General features: G+C 33.5%; 1 long non-coding RNA gene across 1 annotated transcript in view; it reads left to right on the top strand.

The window, feature by feature from the left end:
• The first annotated feature begins 9993 nt into the window (after positions 1-9993).
• Positions 9994-20693, top strand: part of LOC134856266 (uncharacterized) — a 24832-nt gene continuing 14132 nt past the window's right edge. The window contains exons 1-2 of the long non-coding RNA XR_010164724.1: positions 9994-10318; positions 11188-11297. This is a non-coding gene — a long non-coding RNA (uncharacterized LOC134856266). The remainder of the gene's footprint in view (positions 10319-11187; positions 11298-20693) is intronic.

Here is a 20693-nt window from a genome sequence, read left to right as displayed (position 1 = left end):
AAACTCTCTTTTCAAAATGTTTGTTCAAAATTTAATTTCGTTGACATGGTAAAATTAGCGATAAATCCACCTAAATGCAGAATGCAAACATCAGAAAGAGACGTTACATCAATAAATGAATAAATTAAGCCTCATAAGGAACGTGGTTATTATCAGATTTCTGACTACATAAGAGACAGAAGCAAAATACACCATAGGTACTTTGATAAAATAAAAACTTCGATAACATTTATGATTTCCCGGATCTTGTTAACTGTCCCTCCCTATTTTGATTTTTAGAAAATCAACTTTGGTGGCCACATTTTCAATAGCTTAAAACAATTTTCAGAAAATGTATACATTTAAAATTTTTACGGGGTGTTATATAAAAAGTGAGTCATACAAATACGAACATGCGAAAATGAAAAAACACTTAAATTTTGACGTTTTTGAAATGCACATTTTATACAGAAATGGTTGTCAAAAATAATACATGCATAGGGGAGAATATTAAACAAGGTCCAAAAGGGGGAATAGTTGACAAGATCCGATTTACTTTCGAGTTTAGGTTAATATTGTCGACAAATGAGCAAAAAATTGTATACCTCAGCAACAAGTTTTACCCTAAAACAGAAGTTACATACGTATCTCCTCGAGGTATTTAAACAAATCCCGCTGTAGGTCTAAAATAATTTCTGCAATTTAATTATCAATAAAGAAAACTGCTCACACTTCGAACATGAAGTATCATATAGAAAAACATATCATAAAATGCAAATTTGAAAAAAAAAATTGATTGGCACTTCCTCTATTTAAGAAAAAAAATTAATACAGAGCAGCCAATGACTATGAAAAACACAATAAAAATCATAATTTTTGAAAACATTTGCATGGTTAAGAGATTCAGAAATTCAAGCAAAACCTACCAGCCCCAGCATAGTCGACAAACTCGAACCACATTGAGAAAAATTGACCAGTGCCGATCGATAAACGACACCATTCGAAACAAAAAGCCAAGAGCAAACATTGGTCGACCCATATGCTCGATACATCATAAATTATCCATTTCAGCCCAAATGCAGTAAAACTTGGCAATAAAAACAGATACCAGGTTGCGAGCACAGTATATATAGCACAAATAAGCCAAGTATATGTGCAAAAGTATTCACTTTGACGATAGCCAGGATATATACAAGGCCATCAGGAAAGTGAAATATCAGAAAAACAATTTAAACCGGCTTTCCATATACATTACGGAACGGCTTCCTGAAAGAGAGGAAGTAATTAAGAAAGCGGCCAATGGTATGGACCTGATAACTACCACTCATAATTGCCTTGTATCTGCGCTACAAAATTAATGCGAGTTGACACAGTTGATGAATTGCGTACAACTGATGCTGGTAAACAAAAAAAAATCACAAGTCTACACGGGACCCCGTCATGACAACCATGAAGAAGAATCTTTGCAAACGAAAGTTTATCTCATTGGTTGGATGTTGAACGCGCAATGTGTGCCGCCTCTTAAATTTCGACAGTAAAGACGAATTGTATTAGTAAAATTTTTGAAGTAATTTTAGTGGTATTTCAACCCAAACTGGGTATTTTTGTTTATGACGAAATACAAAAAAAAATACTTTTTATTCTAATTAGGTGGATATCCAAATCATAAAAGTAAAAGAATTGGAGAAAAAAAGACCTTAAGTACTTTTGTGTGATTGCTGCACTGCTGCTGCAACACCTTATACAAATTTTTCTTCCCGGTCTTTTTTCAAGAAGAACTTAATGAGTTTGTGCAATTTCTGCGCTGCTCACTGGTCTTGTAATTTTGAAATAAGTTTTTTTTCTGTATAAGGCAACCTAAAAAAACATTTAACAAAACCTCAATTTTGATTTTTTGTTCTCAATGCGTGCGTAACTCAGCGCTGGCTTGGAACTTTTAAAAATAGGTGCTAAAAACGGCAAACTGTTTAATTAAATGGAAAAGGATGAAAACTGAAAAAGACTAAAGCGAGGAAAGGGTTGAGGGCAGCAAAAAAGGGATTAAAGTATCCTGTACGCGTAATTTAACTAAAGTTTGCAATATTTGTATTCATGAGAAAACTGATAATTTAAACTAAGAGAACAAACCAACGCGGCTTTTTCAATATATTTTTTTTGTTGTCGAGAAAAATGAATTTTAAAAAGTAATTTCTCACCAAAATAACGAATTTTCAGCAAGTAAATAAGCAAAAGAAAAATAGAGTGAAATTAACACTGATATTGAGGAAAAAAATTCTGAAATGTTTGAAGTTTTTTTTTGAAAAAGATCTGATTAGAAGATCTCAACGTCCGCATATAGTCTGTTTAACTGAAAACTGGCTTTGAAAAACTGTTCAAGGTATTTTTTTAAACTCGAGGATACAGACCTCACTATAAATGCCCTGGAGTTGAAAGATGAGGAAGTATTGGCATCTAAGTCACCACCGGGACAGATTTCAAGGTGAAAAAGCGAGAAAATAGTATTCAAATCTTGTCAGTGCTCATAAAAACTGCAATTATTTCAGAATAATGTTGTAACCTGTGTATACATGATTGACTTGCTTTTTTTTGTACATCCGTACATCTAGTTTCTCCACACAAAAAATAACAAAGTTTTATCATCTGACCAATTTGGTGTTCAGTTTCTGACAACAATCCTCAAAAAAGATATTTCCAGTTAAAAAATAATGACAGCAACTTGAACAAAAAAATAAGAAAACAGGAGAATTCAATTTTTATTTTCAGCATGAGATTGGCAAATGGATGCAGTTATGCCATTCCAAAGACCGGTAAAAGTCTTCTTGAATTAAAAAAAACAAATGAATGTTATGAAATCAGATGAAATTTTTTACTACAGCGATTATTTAGAACAGACTTAGAAGCATCCATGAATTGACATTGCAGAAAAATGCAAAAGCAAAAAACGACAAAAAAATTTGAAGGTTAAAACAATGGATGCCCGAAGCAAATTTAGTTGCCAAAACAAGGTGGTCAAAAACCTAATCATGTGTAAAAAAAACAGAAAAAAGAGACGTAGAATGCATCGATCATCTTGAAAATCATTTCGATAGCAAATTGAAATTCCAGCTGCATTTTGTCAGATGAAAAATGAAAGTTTTGCAGTTCTCCGATGTGTTTTTTTAATTGAGAAAACTTCTCAGAGGATAGCAATGAAGATTTGCCAATCAAATTCATGTGCAACCCATCCTCCAATTAGGAGTTTTAGATTGTGCAAACACCGACGAAATCAAACTGTTGGAACTGGAAACGAAAATCAGAAAGATCGTTAAAATAATTTTTTTAAAGCAGGATGGATTCATTCTCTGAAAAAATGCATATCAAAATAATATACCCCGTGATAATGTTTTGTGTAAAAAAATTGAAACTAACCGGGAAAAATTTCCAACAACAGAGTCAAGTTCATCCATTGAGATATGTTATAATTGAACAGGAGTTAAACACCATATTCTCAAAAATTTGAATAAAAAATATGAAAATAAAGAATTAAACTCAACAGAGGGTCAATTATGGCTAAAGTTCAAAAATACTCTAAAAAAAATTGAAGATCCCCCCATGGTCAGTTTTTAAAATGAGCTTCTCTGATTCATTTGTTTGATTTTTTGATTTTAATGATATATTTTTGGATATATACTTTATGGGAATTAAGTTTTTGTGGGCTTGCTTTGAGATTTTTTTGCTGTATTTGTAGATTTTGTTTTTGGAGTTCCTAAATATTGGAAAATGAAGCCGAGAAAACAAACAAATAATTTTCATGAGGATAAAGTTTGAAAGAAGGGAAGAAAGAGGTTAACTTTTAACAATTGTTTACCAGCAGAACAACTATTGCATGTAAGAAATAACCGTTTTTTTGCAATGAGTGTTTTTAATGCAATTTCACTTCGTGTTTTTAAGTATTTTATTTAAATTTGTAACTAGATATTGTTTATTAGGTATATTTGTTTTATTAAATATATTATATATTTCTTTTATTAGGTTTTTTATTTAATAAAATGAGAAAATAAAAATTGCGATCAAATCATAATTTTGCATTAGCTCTTAAACCAAAAAATAACTTGACATGAGCTGAAAAATGTTGGGTCAATTACATGCCTCTGGATAAAAAAAATGAAAACTGATTATTTATTTTTGAGAAAAGCTGGTATTCTTCTAAGGATTAAGTCGTGGGTGACAAATTTAGTTGAAACAAACAACAAACAAAAAGGAAAAAAATGTTTTGATGGTTGTAGATGGATAAACTGACAAAAATCAACATTTTTCTCGACAATTTTTTCACAACTCCTAATTGGATGCAAAACTGTGTCATTAGGCAGAAATATGTATATATATTACAAAGGTGAGCTGCAGAAAAGAGTCGAGAAAAAAATTTAAAGGGAACTTCAATCACAATAGCATGCTTCAACATCCCGCATTTTCCACTTAAACTGCTATATATATTTTTCGTCTTAAACGTCTCATTTTGCAACACTGCCTTCAAAAGAAATTGCACTCGTCATAGGTTGAGACTTCGCCGCACCAGTAACGCTATTAGAAGCTGACTCATTATGACAAATTACTGCGTTGGATGGAAAACGCCCTTAGGGTGCTCTCTTTGAGAAAGAGACAATGTAGCTAAACTCAACGAAACCAACACCCTTTATTCAAATCGGACGCATTGCTCTTTCGACAAATAGCCGAAATTATGAAAATCGATGGCGATGGACTCTCAACGGACCAACGAAGCTCTCAGCAGACGACTAGGAGGCCCTGTACATCTTAGAGTCTCTGACCCACCCCAAACACAATGGACACTACGAAGTCGAGATGCTTTGGGAATACGACCGAAATTTGGTAAAAAAACCAATAAGTCGCCAAGAACCAACTCGACGGCCTCCTACATTGACTACTAAGGACCCCAACATGGAAGTCAACTACCTGGAAATGATCAACACGAAGGGATTCATAATCAAAGTACACGAGCGCCTAGACAAAGCGACAGGAAAATGGTTTGTGACTCAGCAAACAGTGACGAAAGTCAAGAAGCCTTGAAATGAGCGCCGAGTATTAAGCGCTTCTAGCATTTTCAACAGAGTTTCTCCAAAACTAAACTTCTAACAGGATCGGGCTTCCTCGTAAATCTCACTGGAATTCTGAAGAAGATTTTTGAAGAGCAGATTGTCATGTCAGCAGGCCTCGAAGCAACTTTCAAGAGAGTCTTCGTTAAGCATCAAGATCAGCTCTAGCTACGAATACTGAGGAGAGACGGCCAAGACGATACCATGACCTGCCAGTATACTCGACAAATCTTCTGTGCAACGGATTTATCTTGTGTTGCCTGATACGCTAACAGTCAATGTGCCAAAGACACTTCCCTAGTTTGATGCAAAACACTCATCGAAACATTTACTTTGCAACGCCGTATCAAGCCGAAGACCTCAAATTGATGACGGACTATTAAAAAATGTTCGTTATCAGATGTTCAACTTGAAAAAGTGGACATTCAAGCCTGAAAAGTTTTTAAGAACGTCAACTAGAATGACATAGGAAACAGCGAGAGACTGGTATCAGACGAAAGAACTCTTGAAAGAGCTCTAAGGGTCAAGTGGAAGCGGTAGTAAAAGTTTCTAGTAGAAGTCAAAAAATTTAAAACGATCGTTAAAAAGGATTTCACCGAGCGCAAACTAACCAAGTTTGATTCTTCTAACTTCATTCTACTTAGAATAACAATGCCTTTGAGGATGCGACTTCGAAAAACACTTCAATTTGCCTGGACCACTCTACCTCATTGGGACAACAAACGCATGCGGCCCAACGACATTTGCCTGACATGACATTAGATAAAAACGGGAAAGTACATAATCAAAATGCCAGTTCCAGAATCAGCTATGCAGAAGGTACAGTGTAAGAGAAGTTCATCATCGGAAAACTGCAAGAATCCCCATCAAAAGCATGACAGTACCAAAATTGGAGCTAAAAAACGTGTCGATTGGAGCCAAACTTGAACAATTTGTCAATGGACAGCACGACATAGAGTTCAACAGCACAACACTAAAGACAGATACTTCAACTGTTATACACTGGATCATTTAACCAAATTTGTGAGGTCGGATCTTCATTGCCAACCACCTAGACTTTATCTGGAACTCATTATTCCAACAAGATTGGAGATACGTACCTAGCAAAGACAATTCTTCTAATAATGGAAATTGTGGATACAAAGATTGCGACATGACAACAAAATCTCGGTGGATGAAAGGACCGGCTTTTGTCAGAAGAATTTCATCAGAATGGCCCGCTCAATTAAAAATACAGAATCGATCAATTTTCTAGCTACAAAAAGTCAATCTCAACCGACAGCAAAAATTATTAGATAGACAGCCTCAGCAGTAATTGACTACAGCCGATTCAGCACACGAGCACTAAAAAAAATCATATCTCTTTACAGAGATCTTCAAATGACACCGGCTGGCATTTGGAGACCTAGTCCAGTCGTTTGCGTATTTTGTGAAGAATTGCCAGTTCAAGAGTTTTCGCAAGAAAAACGACAGCTTTCGTCTTTGTAAAAAGACAGCAATATCTGATAGCAGCAATCTACAAGCACTAAGTGCATCCATCGACAAACAAGGTTTTCTCCAAACCGAATGACGACTCAGCAGAGCAATATCTTTTTTCTCTAGCAGTCGCCGAGTAATAATGGACACAAAACAACCATCCGCTCAATCTTTTTGCAAAATATTCACGACAGTATTCGCGATTTTGGTGTAAACACTACCGCAGCATCAAACAACAGGACTTCTGGATTCTCCACCCAATGATAATTCCGAAAAAATATCCATCAGTGCCTACCATGGCACAAATTTCGCTAAGACCCAAACACGCCGCTAAAGCATGACATTCATCTTGCCAGATTGCCATTAGAGAACAAAAATTACTCTTTCCGTACAACAGGAGATGACATCATTGGCCCTTCGTAAGGAAGAACAACGGAATTCAAAGAAAATATATGTTTTGCATTTCCCTTGCCTGGTTACTCGATCATTACACACTGAAATTTTCAACATCATCGACTGACTTCACTCTTTAAGCTCTTCGACACTTCAGTTCTTGACGTGGAAAATCCTGCTATAAATAATCGGACAACGGCAAATGTTTAGTGGGAGCCAACGAATTCTCCAGCTACTTCACGAGTCAAAACAGTTCAAAGATTAAAACGAACTTCTTGAAATGAAATGGAAGTTCAACCCAATAGACGCACCACATTTTGAGGATCTTGGGCAAAATTGGTGAAAAGTTTCAAGATTTCAATCTACAAAGTCATTGCATTTCGAAATTTTTCTACAATCGCCTGCGAAGTAGAAGCAGTCATGAATTCTCATCTACTGTTTAACGTGCTCGGACAACTATCTGTGAACCTGCCAACTGGTTTCTATCAGCCGCAATAGACTTCTTGGAAACAGGCACAAGCTCTAAACCATCAATTCTGAAATTGAGTATAAGGAAATCGTTTGCCTTTACTCAGTCAACGACGAAAACTGACGGAAAACACCGAGAATATACAACCAGGAGAACGCGTCTGAATTCTAGAAAAACCTCACGCCTCACGGTTTTTGAGACTCTTACGCCCTATTTTTCACCGATTGGATGTAATGGAAAGATCAAGTGCTATACAGACCAACCATGGACGACTCGCTAGACCCGCAACGTTTAAATGGGCCTGTCCGTGTTCTCGACACTTTGACTACGTGTAGGAAAAAACTGAAAACTTTTATTCTGACATCAATTAATTAATTTTCATAAATACAATGACTTTTGATCGCAACCTTCCCACCAAAACTTTATAAATCAATTTTCAGAAAGACAATTTTTTTTAAATTAGCAAGTAGATTAATTTTTTTAGTTATGTGCTTTTTATGTTTTACGGGCTTTCAACTTTTCGTAAAGAGCCATGTTCGGGATATGGTTTTGAATATCAGGTCAACAAAGTATTAAAGTTCTCTATCTCACTCTCTCATCTCCTATGAGATACTTATGTTCTTGTACTATTATCTGTCCCCCACGCTCCTTAACTGTCCCTCTTCTCTTGCCTATTTTAACTTATGATGCCTGTACAGATTTAGACCGAGACATTTTCGATTTAAAATTTGAGTTTCAAATAATTTCAGCTTTTGGGCTACACTGTTTTTTTCGCGAAAAGTTCGCTTGAATGCAGAGTTGTCACGAAAATTACAAGCCATAAAAAACATCCAGGGTATAAAAATAAAATCACTAGCTTTTTAGTCTCACAAATTTCATTTCTGGAAACTGAATTTAGTCAATGCTATTTGGCTTAACGAATCTTTAAGTTTTTCCGTAATTGGTTTGAGTAGTTTTAACTCAGGAGAAAAAAGTGTCGAAAAACTTTTGTCATATAACTCTCGTTATTTGGAGTTTTGTCTCCAGAAATTTTTTTTATCGATATTTTGTTTGAAAATTGTTTGACCAGAAATTCGTTTAGATAGGTAGGCAACCCGGGATATTTTTAAGACTCGCAGGTCAAAAAACAGCAGCAACAACGAAAATCAATTTCATTATGTTTTTTTCCGGCGTAGAAAAAATCAACCAAGAATCTTGGAAGATTGACAATTATAGAGCAGTATCTCTAAAAATTATTTTATTACCAAATTTTTTTTTAAAAAAACTAGTGAACATGTTGATGGCATGGATAAAAATTAAACTTCAGGTTGCAAAAAACAATATCAAGAACTCGTCTGTTGAAAAATTCTGCGTTGTTTTTATAGGCTCAAAATGGGGATGTTTAATAAATTTTCGATCAAATGACGCTGCTAAAGTATTCTCAAACGGTTCTGTCTCAAAAGTTTGGATGATGTTTTTGGTATTTGCTTTTTCAAATTGAACTGTAGACTGCTTTGCAACATTGTATAGAGAAAATGCCAATTTTTTATTTCATTCTCATTGCAATTCAACCTCATCTACAGCCTTAACAAAGTTTATCATTATGAGGCCAAACTGTGCACTGGCTAGGCACACAATTTTGTGTCTGTATTTTCCTGGATTCCAGAGACAATTCATTAAACTTGTTCTAAAATGTAAGCGGATTCCACTTACAAAAGTTTCGTAAATTCCGCGTACAAATACCTGTAACGTAAATTTTGTCGGCACATTTGTTTTGTTGCGGATTCCGCATCAAGCAAATATAGCTAGTTGTTCTGAACTTCGCAATTGAAAGTGGGTTTCGCAAAATGTAAGTGGAATCCGCAAACAAAATTCGGATTCCACTTTAAATTTGCGGGTTTCACTTACATTTTGCGGAATTCAATTACAATTTGCGGATTCCACTTACAATTTGCGGATTCCGCTAACAATTGCGGATTCCGCAACAACTCAATGTACCTATACACATACCCTATTATTTTTTTGTGGATTCCACAAACTGTTCTGGATTCCGCAAATACAATTGCGGATTCCGCAAATTCACCAATTTTTGAAGCGATTTTGATCGGTACAATGTTTTAAGTAATTGTTTGTGGAATCCAAAACAGCAGAGAAGATCAAAGAAAAGTAGCGGATCAAAGAAAAGTAGTGGATTCTGCGACAAATCTGATTTTTGCCTGTTGCGGAATCCATTTACAATGCAATGAATGCACACTTTGGCCTCATAATGGTGCTGTAACTTTTTATTATGTTTTTTGCTCCACTAAATAAACCATGTGTTTGAAGTACAATTGGTTTTAAAGGGAAAAGACAGTTATTTTGTGCAAAACGCTGGTGTCAAAATGCAACGCGCCCTGGTTTCATTATTCGAATTTTCAATAAATAAGAATTGCGTATACGCTCTTCATGAGTTTTTCATCGTAAGCTCCTGGAAAGATATTTGAATCATGCATAAAAGCAAATGATATCAAAAAGAGAAAAATGGCTAGCATCTTTTTTCAGACGATAGAAAGAAAAATACATTAAAACGTCATAGATTTTTATATAGTTAAATTATATGATTATCTAGAAAACCAGCGTAGCACTCATTTTAAATAGTATACTACGTAACGAAAAATATACAGATAAAACGTCAATTTTTGTTATATGATCTGTGTAATTTACCATACGTCCTGCGATTGGTTTTTACTGTTTATAATAGAGATTTTTTGCTCCACCAAACAAGCAATTGCGAGTGTAGAAAAATGGGCAACTATTTGCTTCAAGAGGTTTGCTTGGTCTGTGTTGCCCTTTGTTTGAAACTTGCATCGGGAAATGGGGGTCACTGTTATGACGACGATGACTGTACTTGGTGCTGTCAATCTTCCCAATGTCAACAACAACACAACTGCAGGTGATAAACAACGCACTTTGTGACGGACTTTAGATACCTGTTTGGTTTGGAAACATTTTTTCAAGTTATACTTGAAAAAAAAACACAAAACAGAAGCTTGAAGCTTTTATGATTTTTCCGAGAAGAAAGAGAGAAAATTATATTTGGGCTGTTTTTTTATACAGACCAATTTGTGAAAAAAATTTTCTTGAGTGCGGGTACCAACCAGTGAAACTATTCGAGACCAGTTAAATGGCACTCAGAATATTATGGGCTCAGCCCTCATACACAAGCAGTCTGGTTGGTTTTCACGTAATCCATGGAGCTAAGATCGTCTTTAAAGCTTAAAAGTAAAATATAGCCAACTAAGAGATGGAAAACAGTAATGAACGTAAGTTGAGAAAACTTGATCAATAGCTAAAGTTATTGTTACGCTGGAACTCTAAAAATTCAATTCCACTTTCGAAACTAGAAATAGTTTACATTTTTTTGCGCCATTTGGAAAGTACCATTTACGTAACTTTCCGTAGATGAGTTTCAATTGAACTCAAAAACTGCATAGTACATTCATAAATGCAATAATATCAATGATTTTAAATCTGTAGTTATCAGAGAATTTCAAGACTTTTTTTCCAGAAAAAAAGAACGACAAAAAATCACCAAGACCTATATGCGAGTTTTTATTACGTTCATTACTCCTAAACACAACTTTTTGGAACATAATAACTGTAGTTAAGAGAATATTTTACATTAAAAACCTCATATGAAATGTTTGAAACGGCTCATGGAGTTTTTCAATTCAGAAAAACAAGCTTACATAAAACTATGTGCGCCTTGATTAACTTGGAAACTAATAGTTAGTTTTTCCGATGAGTTTGTAAACGTTTTAGTTTTGAGACCTGGTCGGTCCATCTGTTCCCGATACTTCTCGCAGGTTTCATAGCTTCCGCTGCTCTCTCACTCATCATCTTCTGCATCTGCGCGAAAACCAATTTTTGCCGTAAGCATGTTTTTCATTTTCCCTGAAAAAACTATATCAAAGCAGAGTGAATCCTATAAAAAAAAATTTTTTATTTGAAATTTAGGAAATGATGTGTTGTTTGTGTACTTGATATTTGCCTCATAAAGTTGGTACTTTTTCTGATTAACAGAAATGTTACGAACCTTATTCTTCAGCATAAGGCAACCTTTTAGCCAAGGTTTATATTCTGTTAGCCCCTAACATACAAAATCTTACACGATATGTCCATTCTGCAATAATCTTACAAGATCTAACAAAATAGCCCATCTTCGCCAACTAGTTTTCAAAAGTGTCACTATGACTTGCCTGAGTGCGAGAAAACAAAAAGAATTCGAAAGGGCTGAAATTTTGATATTGAAAACGTGTCAAATTTTTGAAAAAACAAATGACAAAAAATCATAATAAAAACAAAAGCTAATATCTGAGCATATTTTGTAAGACCTTGGTTATAGTCAAAACATTAATCGTTAGAAATGATAGCAAAGTTGTTGTCCTTTCTTTATCAATAGATTTTTTTTCTTATAAGCTCTAGTTTGAAATTTTACAAATCAGATTCGATAAGAGTCGAAAACAAATTCTTAAAAAATGCAAAAACATGAACAATTTGTGAAATTATTTTCTTAAAATAATTTGCAAAACTTTCTGAGTTTTCATCCTTAATTCTAGTTTCATGGATATCTTCACAACATTTGCTATGATCTTTCAAGGTTTTCATGATCCATGCTAGAGTGTATACCACTCTTGCAAAGATTTTGATAACCAGATTTTGATTAACTACTTTTTTGCGAGCAAAAACCGGGCATGGATGTGTTGCCGAGATCTTGAAAAGTAACAAGGCTGACTTATCCAGATCTTGCAAGATTTTGCCAGGATAGCCTTGTTACATGGATAATCCAAAAATAGTCATGAACTTGGCAAGATTTTTGAAGATCGAACCACTGGGTATGTTATCAAGAGAGTTCCAAATTGTCAATTTGGGTCTTATGCACTAAAGGGCCCAAAATCAATTTTTCTACATCGTGGCTGGAAATTATGCGATCAAATTTGATAGAGTAATTTTAGCCAATCAAATTCAAGTTACACGGTCAGGCATTCCGATCAATTTTCTAGCAGATAAAATTATTAGCAGAAATTGCCGAAAAGGTGGAACTTTGAGTTAAATTATCAAATTAATTTTGAGTCACTTGTGAAATCTTGCCCAGACAAGCAAGATTCAAAAAAATGGGTTGATAAAACAAAATTTAATTCTCTTTATCATTTCGGCTAATAATTTTATCTGCTTGAAATTTCAATTGAAATGGCAGAAAAGGTCGATGGAACTTGATTGGCTAATTAGCCAATCAAATTCATCCTCAATAATTTCAGTTCAAGAGATGTAGAAATAATGAAATTGGGCTGTTTAGTGCATATGACCCGTCAATTTTCCCAAACTTCCAAATCTAAAATTTTCTTAATGACGTCACTCAACCTAGTCTTCTTTAGAAATAAATTTACATCGCGTACTAAGTGAGAAATTAATTTAGAAAAAAAACAATGCGACGAAAAAGTTACCTGTAAATCAACAAGTAGCGATAACACCAGCGATTGAAAAAAAAACTAAAATGTTGCCACACAAAAAGTTGATTTCGGCAGTGGTCCTTAAAAAAAGATGTTCTTTGTCAATGGGTATTATAACTTCTTCTAACTGAGCTCTTGAATATAGTTTAGCGGCGATATATTACAATAGGCGGAAGGTTCAATTTCAATAGCTGGATCGTTTTTTGTTATACTTCTCACATTAATTATAATTTGCTTGGAAAGCCAAATTTTCTGGCAAAAAAGTGCAAAACTTGCATCTTTGAATAGCATTTCATTTGGCAGAGTAATGTATTTACAACACTATCTTAAGAGTAGCACATTTGATTGAAAATGAAATGACTATATTATGCATTATAGTTCTGAAATTTAAAACATGCATTATACTCAAAATTACCACCTATTGTAACATATCACCAGTTTAGCTACTAAAACAAACGCATACCTGCAAACATACGACATAATATTATTCAATTTCCTAGCCGTTCGGCCATATGCTTGAGCTCCATGTATAACAAGAGAATCGCTATCTCCCAGCGTGTAAAAATTTTGGGCATTTTTTTTCAAAACAGGAAAGCTGGTGAATGATGAAATAATAGTTGTTAACTGATAAATTAATTTGAACGCACGTACCTAATATAAAGTACTCTTAAACCTTTTTCATTAATAAAATTTTCTTTATTTTAACACCTAAAAAGGTGTTCTTGCTCTGCAAGCAATTTTTTGCCTTTATACGTCTTCTAGAGCCTTAAAAATTTTTTTGGCTTGTTCTCTAATTATTTCCACGCCTTATTCATCAAATTTTTCTTAGAAAAAAATTATAATGGTCAGTGTTTGAATTTCATGGCAATTATCTTAAAATTTTTATTTTACGCAGTGTAGACCTGGCTGCCAAACCTTTCCTGTGATTATTTTCCTGTCCGTCTCTCGGAAATTCTTTATTACTTCATATAGTAATTTCTTTCTACAAATACCAAAAAAAGCTATGGCTCGCATAAAAATTGACTAATGTCATATTTGTTAAAAATTGTCTGCTGAACAAGCAAAATGAACAATGGGAATATGTGTAATATGAGCGGAATTTTCGTTTTTACCCTCATAAGAGAAAAGTTGAAAAAATAATACAAAAGTCTGGGAAGACTCTGGCTATTCAATGAAACTGACAATCAAAAAGCAATGAAATTTTTCAGGGAAAGTGATCAAGTTCTAAACTACTCTGAGTTTACAATCATTTGACATCGGTTAAAATGACTTCAGTTATGCACAAAATATATTATGCGCATTAAAATAAGATGTTTGACTCAAAATCTATAAGTCACGATTTCAACTGTAATTTTTTTAAAACCAACTCAAAGTTGATAGGACAGTATGAAAACTTTTGTTTTTCATTTTGAATCGAAATTCAGTAATAAAATAATCAAAGAGATCAAAAGGAGCTCAGTTGTACCATAGAAGCATCTGAAAATTTTCATGCCCAAAAACTGATAATTAAAACAGTGAATAAGGACAGCCGGTTGCTACGCAACTGGTTCAGAAAATTCCTGCAACAATGACAAAAGCACTAAGAAATTTTTACTGAAAAAGCCTTGAGCTTACTGGAACCAGTTCTAAACTAGCATTTATAGACCAATTAAACTTATGATGGAATATCACTAAAAAATATTTATAACTAACCAATCATATTCCATCTCTAACATTATTACTTATTTGTAAGTCTAAAACTACTTGTAGTTTCAGCACCAAAACAAATTGAATAAAACTTAGAAAACAGTTGTTCTCCCTTCGAGAAACTGACTCGCTATATCTACACTAGATCTACTGAGACTAGGAGATATAAGTGTAAGATTAAGATTGGTCTTCGACAAAGAAATTGCACGAATCTTTCCAGCCGAAAATAAGATAGGGTGACGAACAGACGGTGTACCCTATCTGAAATTACTCTATGAGTATAGCCTATAAGACTTAACTCATCTGGTGTGACCAAAAGTCTCAAACAAGACCTTAAAAAACCAATTTAGATTTATAAAAAAGAGATTTTAGAATTGGACAATTGCAAAAATGCAAAAATGTTACATGACATAGACAATTTATTAGAAATGTCTCTACGACTCTATAGATCTCCGCCAATTTTCCGAACAAAATGAGAAATACCAGGTATTGCGAGAAGACCAAGGACAAAGCACGATCTACGAGTAGGAAGAAACCTACCGATTGATTTTCTAATAGTACGACGGAAACCAGAAGAAACCTACGTATTTAGAATTCTTTCAGCAGAAAATTTAAATTTTCATTTGATGACCTTAATCGTGAAGAAATCCTTCAATGACCTTAAGGGTGCTAAATTTACTAATTGTACAATAACGACCAATAAAAACAACACAATTCGCTCGCCTTCGAAATCTGCAGTAACTTAAGACATTTTAATGAAAAATTTTATTGAAGGAAAAATACAAAAATTAGTTAGTATAAAGCATAATTGTTAGTTTTAATAATCTATATAAGTCATTTCTTCATCCCAGCTTCATCACCTAAAACATAACAACAAGCTTCAAAAAAAATAATGAAACAGTCGCCTACTTAAGTCGCATATGAGGTTAGAGAAAAATAGGCCCTTTAACCATTGGCTCAAGAGTCAGAGACACTATCTCTTGTGTTTTTCTATCTCTATCTGGCAACTAACTCGCATAAACCGGTATACACTAGATTTAATGAGACTAAGAGATATAAGAGTAAGATTAAGATCGGTATTAGACTAAGAAGTTGCACGAATCTATACGGCCGAAAATAAGATAGCGTGACGAGCAGACGGTGTAATATATCTGAAATTACTCTATGAGCACAGTGACTTGAAAATAACTCATCTGGTGCGACCAAAAGTCTCTAAAAAGACCTTAACTAACTTAGATTTAGAAGAAATAGATTTTAGAATTAGACAATTGCAAAATTGCAAAAACGTTAGACGGAGTAGATAATTTAATAGAAATGTCTCTACGTCTCAATAAATTTACGCCAAATTTTTAAACAATTCCAGAAATACCAGGTATTGAAAGAAGACTAAGAGCGTGGGGCGAGAAAGACAATCAGGAATCGGACCACTCTGCTACATGATAGTACGACGGAAACCGGAACAAACCTTTGTATTTAAAAAATTTTATGCAGTAAATTTAAACTTTCACTTACTGACATGAAATTTGAAACAATCCTTCAACAACCTTATTGGTGCTAAACTTACTATCTATAAAATAACGACTGACAAAAAGAACACAAGTCGCTCCTTCCAAAATCTGCAGTAAAACAAAAAATTTTCTTATAAATAATTTATTAAATACAAAATACAAAAAATAGTTAGTACAAAAAACGTTGTTACCTTCTTAAATAAACGGGTTTTTCTAACTCCAGCTTCATCACCTAAAACATACCAGCAAAAATTCAAGAAAATAATCTCATTAATTTCTAAATTTTCTTCACCTCAAACTTTTAAATTATAAATTATCAAGGCTTATCCTTATTTTGAATACTCTAATTTTCTTTAATAAACAGATCATCAAAGTTCCCCTTGGATCTTTCATTTTAAATTAAACCTAAAAGTAAATTATTTTTTTCTTGGTTATCAAAGATATTCTCGGATCAAATAGAACAATTTTGTTCTACCCTTCCCACATTTTTAAAGTGTCTAACGACCTCAAAATCTGAACTCAAAAGTCGATTCACTACCCAACATTTATCAACCACCCTGGACTAAAAGAAATTTTGAAAAAAACTAACCATTTAAATTAAGCTTAACAGTGAAGAACTTCGGTTACTCATCCTTCACTTGAGCCCCTCCTCTTAGATGACCCAGGCTAAAACTCTTAACAAATTAGTAAGTCATAAAACAGTTATCTAACGATCTACTTGTGTTCTGACTATACCTGAACCTTGTGGGTTGATTCAGTATTCTCTAACCCTTGATCGGGAAATCACAACCCCTAGGTAAGATTTAGTAGGAATTTCATAGGTTAAAACTTATTCACGAGAGAAAAAATCATTCTCACGAACTGATATACTCTCTCTCCAACCCGTCAACCAGGAAAATTTATAGCCAAGTTAAGATAACCACACAAAAACCGTAAGGATTAACAGTTTAGGAAAATTAAAACCTCTAACCTTCAAATATTGCACCCATCATCCTAAACCTTAAGACAAGAGATAATCTAGGTAGCAAGCAAACAATCGTATTACATAATTGTTTAATTAAAAACAAAAGATATGACCTAGTAATCACACCACATAGGCAAACAATAGGATATATCAAATCAAAAAGACAAACAGAAAAAAAGGCAATCATAAGAAAACAAAAACAAATTTTAAAAAGACGAATTTCAAAACGCAGTAATCGGAAACAAACACAATACAGGAACTTAAATGTTCAAAAAACTCAATAAACAAAAATATCCCGATAGACGACCAAATATATTTTTCCCACTCTGAAGCCGCAAAATAGAACAGTCATACATTAACGAACCAATACGTCTATATAATTGGAACCAACCAATAAGACATATTGAATGTTTCACACTATCAGTTTCACAAAATAAAACATGATCGAGTACAACGAAAATTTCGACGATAACTCGATACTCCCATTTTTCATAAAACCACATAATGATCCCTCCCGAGGACAAGTACAATTTTGTTACAACGTAATTGCAAATCTATTCGAAAAAGGAAACAGCCCATGTAAACAAGAGTTTCCTGAATTAACAATATAATGACAAATCCTTGACCACTATCTCAAAGATATCTGTAATATCACATCATATATGGTATATTTACAATCGACATTGCATCACCAAAACCAAATCACAAAAAATACCAAATACAAACAGACGATATAGATATAGAATTCTTGAAAGTTTTTACAGATACAAAAAATATACAACACTAAATTCACAAAGAGAAAATTCAAAATTCACAAACGATGTACTTTCAATCATATATAGCTATAAATTCATACTAGAATTAAGAGAAACACAAGGTGACTCATCAACTCAAAAATCTCGACATACAGCTGTAAGACAAGAAATATGTATTTTCTCAACCTTTACAACGGATTGTATTTTCTCAAATACAATCCGTGAAAACCTCTTTAATAATGATATATCACAAAATGTTAAAAACAATCTACAAAAGATACTAGCATGGTTTATAATTGATTATTCTGTCCATAACATTGATTTTATATCACTAGCAAGAAAAACATTTTGACCACAAAACTCAGACGATGGAACTATACTGATAGATGAAACAGATTATGTTTGGGACCCTGAATTGTCTCATTAAACATTTATTATTATACCAACTGATATATCAAGTCAAGCAATTACCACAGTTTCTGTCAATATAGATTATGTTAGGATAACTCCGCTTACTATTGATGCAACACCTATAAACTACAATTGATTATTCACTGACAGAACAGGAAACAATAGTTTAAATTCTACATTCATTAATCGAGAAAACTTAAACGGAACAAGAATTTTTACACAACAAGATAGTCAAACTCCATCACATTTCGTAATTGATGAAATTTTTGAAACAATGCCAACAACAACGCAACAAAATTTTTCCCCTATTCACCCTACACTTAGAACTCCAAGAAAGAAAAACGCAGCATTTCCGCAAACACTTATACAATCCACAGTAAAACCTTCCGTTATTACAAAATATTCAAAAATGGACTAATAACGACATCAAGACAAACAAATAAGCAAAAGACGTCAAATAGAAATAACTTCTCAGATCAAAACTATAATTTTCTGCAAAAATTCAAAACAACAAAACCCCCCACTTTGAACAGTCAAAATCAATCACAATCGAAAAATCAAATTGTACCACAACAATCTTCTCAATCAAAATTTTTTAATGATCAACCACGAGCTACACCAGACCGTACCGAAAATTATCCATTTTTTCAACAAAACGAAAACATGACAAACAAACACCATATTAGGAATCAACCACATTACTCAGAAGATGAAGAATACTATCATCAAAATCAACAATGATTCAACACAAATCAGCAAATTAATAATTGGAACATTGATCAACCAGAACTTTTCTATCAACAAAATGTTTTGAACCATATACACGAAACGAACAAACACGACAAACAAGACATAACCCAACGTCATACAATTAAAACTTTCAATCACAAAACCCAGTAAATACACAAAATTACCAACCAACTCAAATGCAAAATGAAATCCCCTTACCATGTTATCTACAATAACACGAAATAACAAAAACCCAACGTAAAATTTTTTCTCATATAACAAATGCCGCAGAATCACTACAAAAGACTATGAATCCATACCTTATGGGTGAATCCTCTATATCTTCAAAAAAGCTACTAAGGTATTCGCTGGAACATATCCTGAATACTCAGTAGAAGATTATTCAAATGCAGTCACAGCCTATTTGATTTTAAATAAAGGACCTGAACCAGTAAATAAACTACTTTATCAAAATTGGATACATAGATGCACAGCTCTAATCCAAACCGCACTTGATGGGGCTGCCCAAAAATGGTTGTCATTTTTACCTATAGATATTAAATCAGATTGGAAAAAATTCACACAAGAATTTTCAAAAATGTTCGACTCTGAAAGAAACAAACAACACCAAAGAGTCTTATGCAATGAATTCGTAGAATCCCAAACGAAAAAATTAAACAACCTGCAGTAAGAATCGAATTATTAGTAAAAAAGCATATTCTAATAAAACGCATGATTATAAGAACACAAAATTGACAGAAGTTTTAATAATGACTCTAAAACCATAATTACGGAAAGTAGCGATGAAAAAAAGAGCGTCACATCCATCTTTAATTCAGGAACCCGATATAGACATCAGAAAGCTAGTAGAAAAACTAGAACAAACCGAATTCATTTTGAAACTGGAAAAAAAACAGAAAAATTGAAGTTACAATATGTAATTAACATCGAAAATACTACCTAACAAACAAATCATATTCATGACTCTGACAATGAATTAGCTGAAAAAATTACTCAAATAAAAAATATCTACGAGAAAAACCCAAATTTTAAAGGCAAACCATCATTCAAAAAATGGTGTGATTATTGCCGTAGATCTGGACATAGCATTGCTGAATGTAGTCAAAAACAGCAAGATAATCAGAACCAACCTGAAAAACAAAGAGAACCAAACAAATCATTTTACTTATACATGAAAAAAGACCAAAATTTACCAAACAAAAACATTCACAGTAACAATAGTTCAGGAAAACCACTTCCTGATAACTATAATACCTCTATACAACAATCACCCTTCAGATATAATTGTTGCGGAAGATCTCCAGTTCGAAGAAATTGACGAAATTTTTCACAAAATAGATATAGTCTATCAAACAGTCAAAACAATCAATATCGAAATAACTTTTCAGGCTCAAACTCAAACAGAAGTAACTACTCGAACTATAACAGAATTCGTGCAGACTCAAACTCCTGAAAAAAATATTATTCAAACGACCGTTCTAGAAATTCCTCATACATTAGAAACAGAAACTATTCAAGCAATAGAAACACACAATATCAGAATAACAGATCACGAAACTAATCAACCAATAGATCAAACTAAAAAAACTATCACAATCGATCACGTGACAATTCTCAGAATAGAAATTCAAATGATCAAAATCGACAAAGAAGTTTTTCTCAATCACCGCACAGAAACAATACACAATATCAAAATTCACTGCAAAACTATAGAAGTAGTACACCTAAACATCAAAGACAAATT

Source organism: Symsagittifera roscoffensis, unplaced genomic scaffold (genome assembly GCF_963678635.1).
Source record: "Symsagittifera roscoffensis unplaced genomic scaffold, txSymRosc1.1 SCAFFOLD_338, whole genome shotgun sequence".
In the NCBI taxonomy this organism is placed as follows: Eukaryota; Metazoa; Xenacoelomorpha; order Acoela; family Convolutidae; genus Symsagittifera; species Symsagittifera roscoffensis.
Note: the sequence above shows the minus strand (reverse complement) of the source record. Positions and strands in the feature narration are given on the sequence as shown.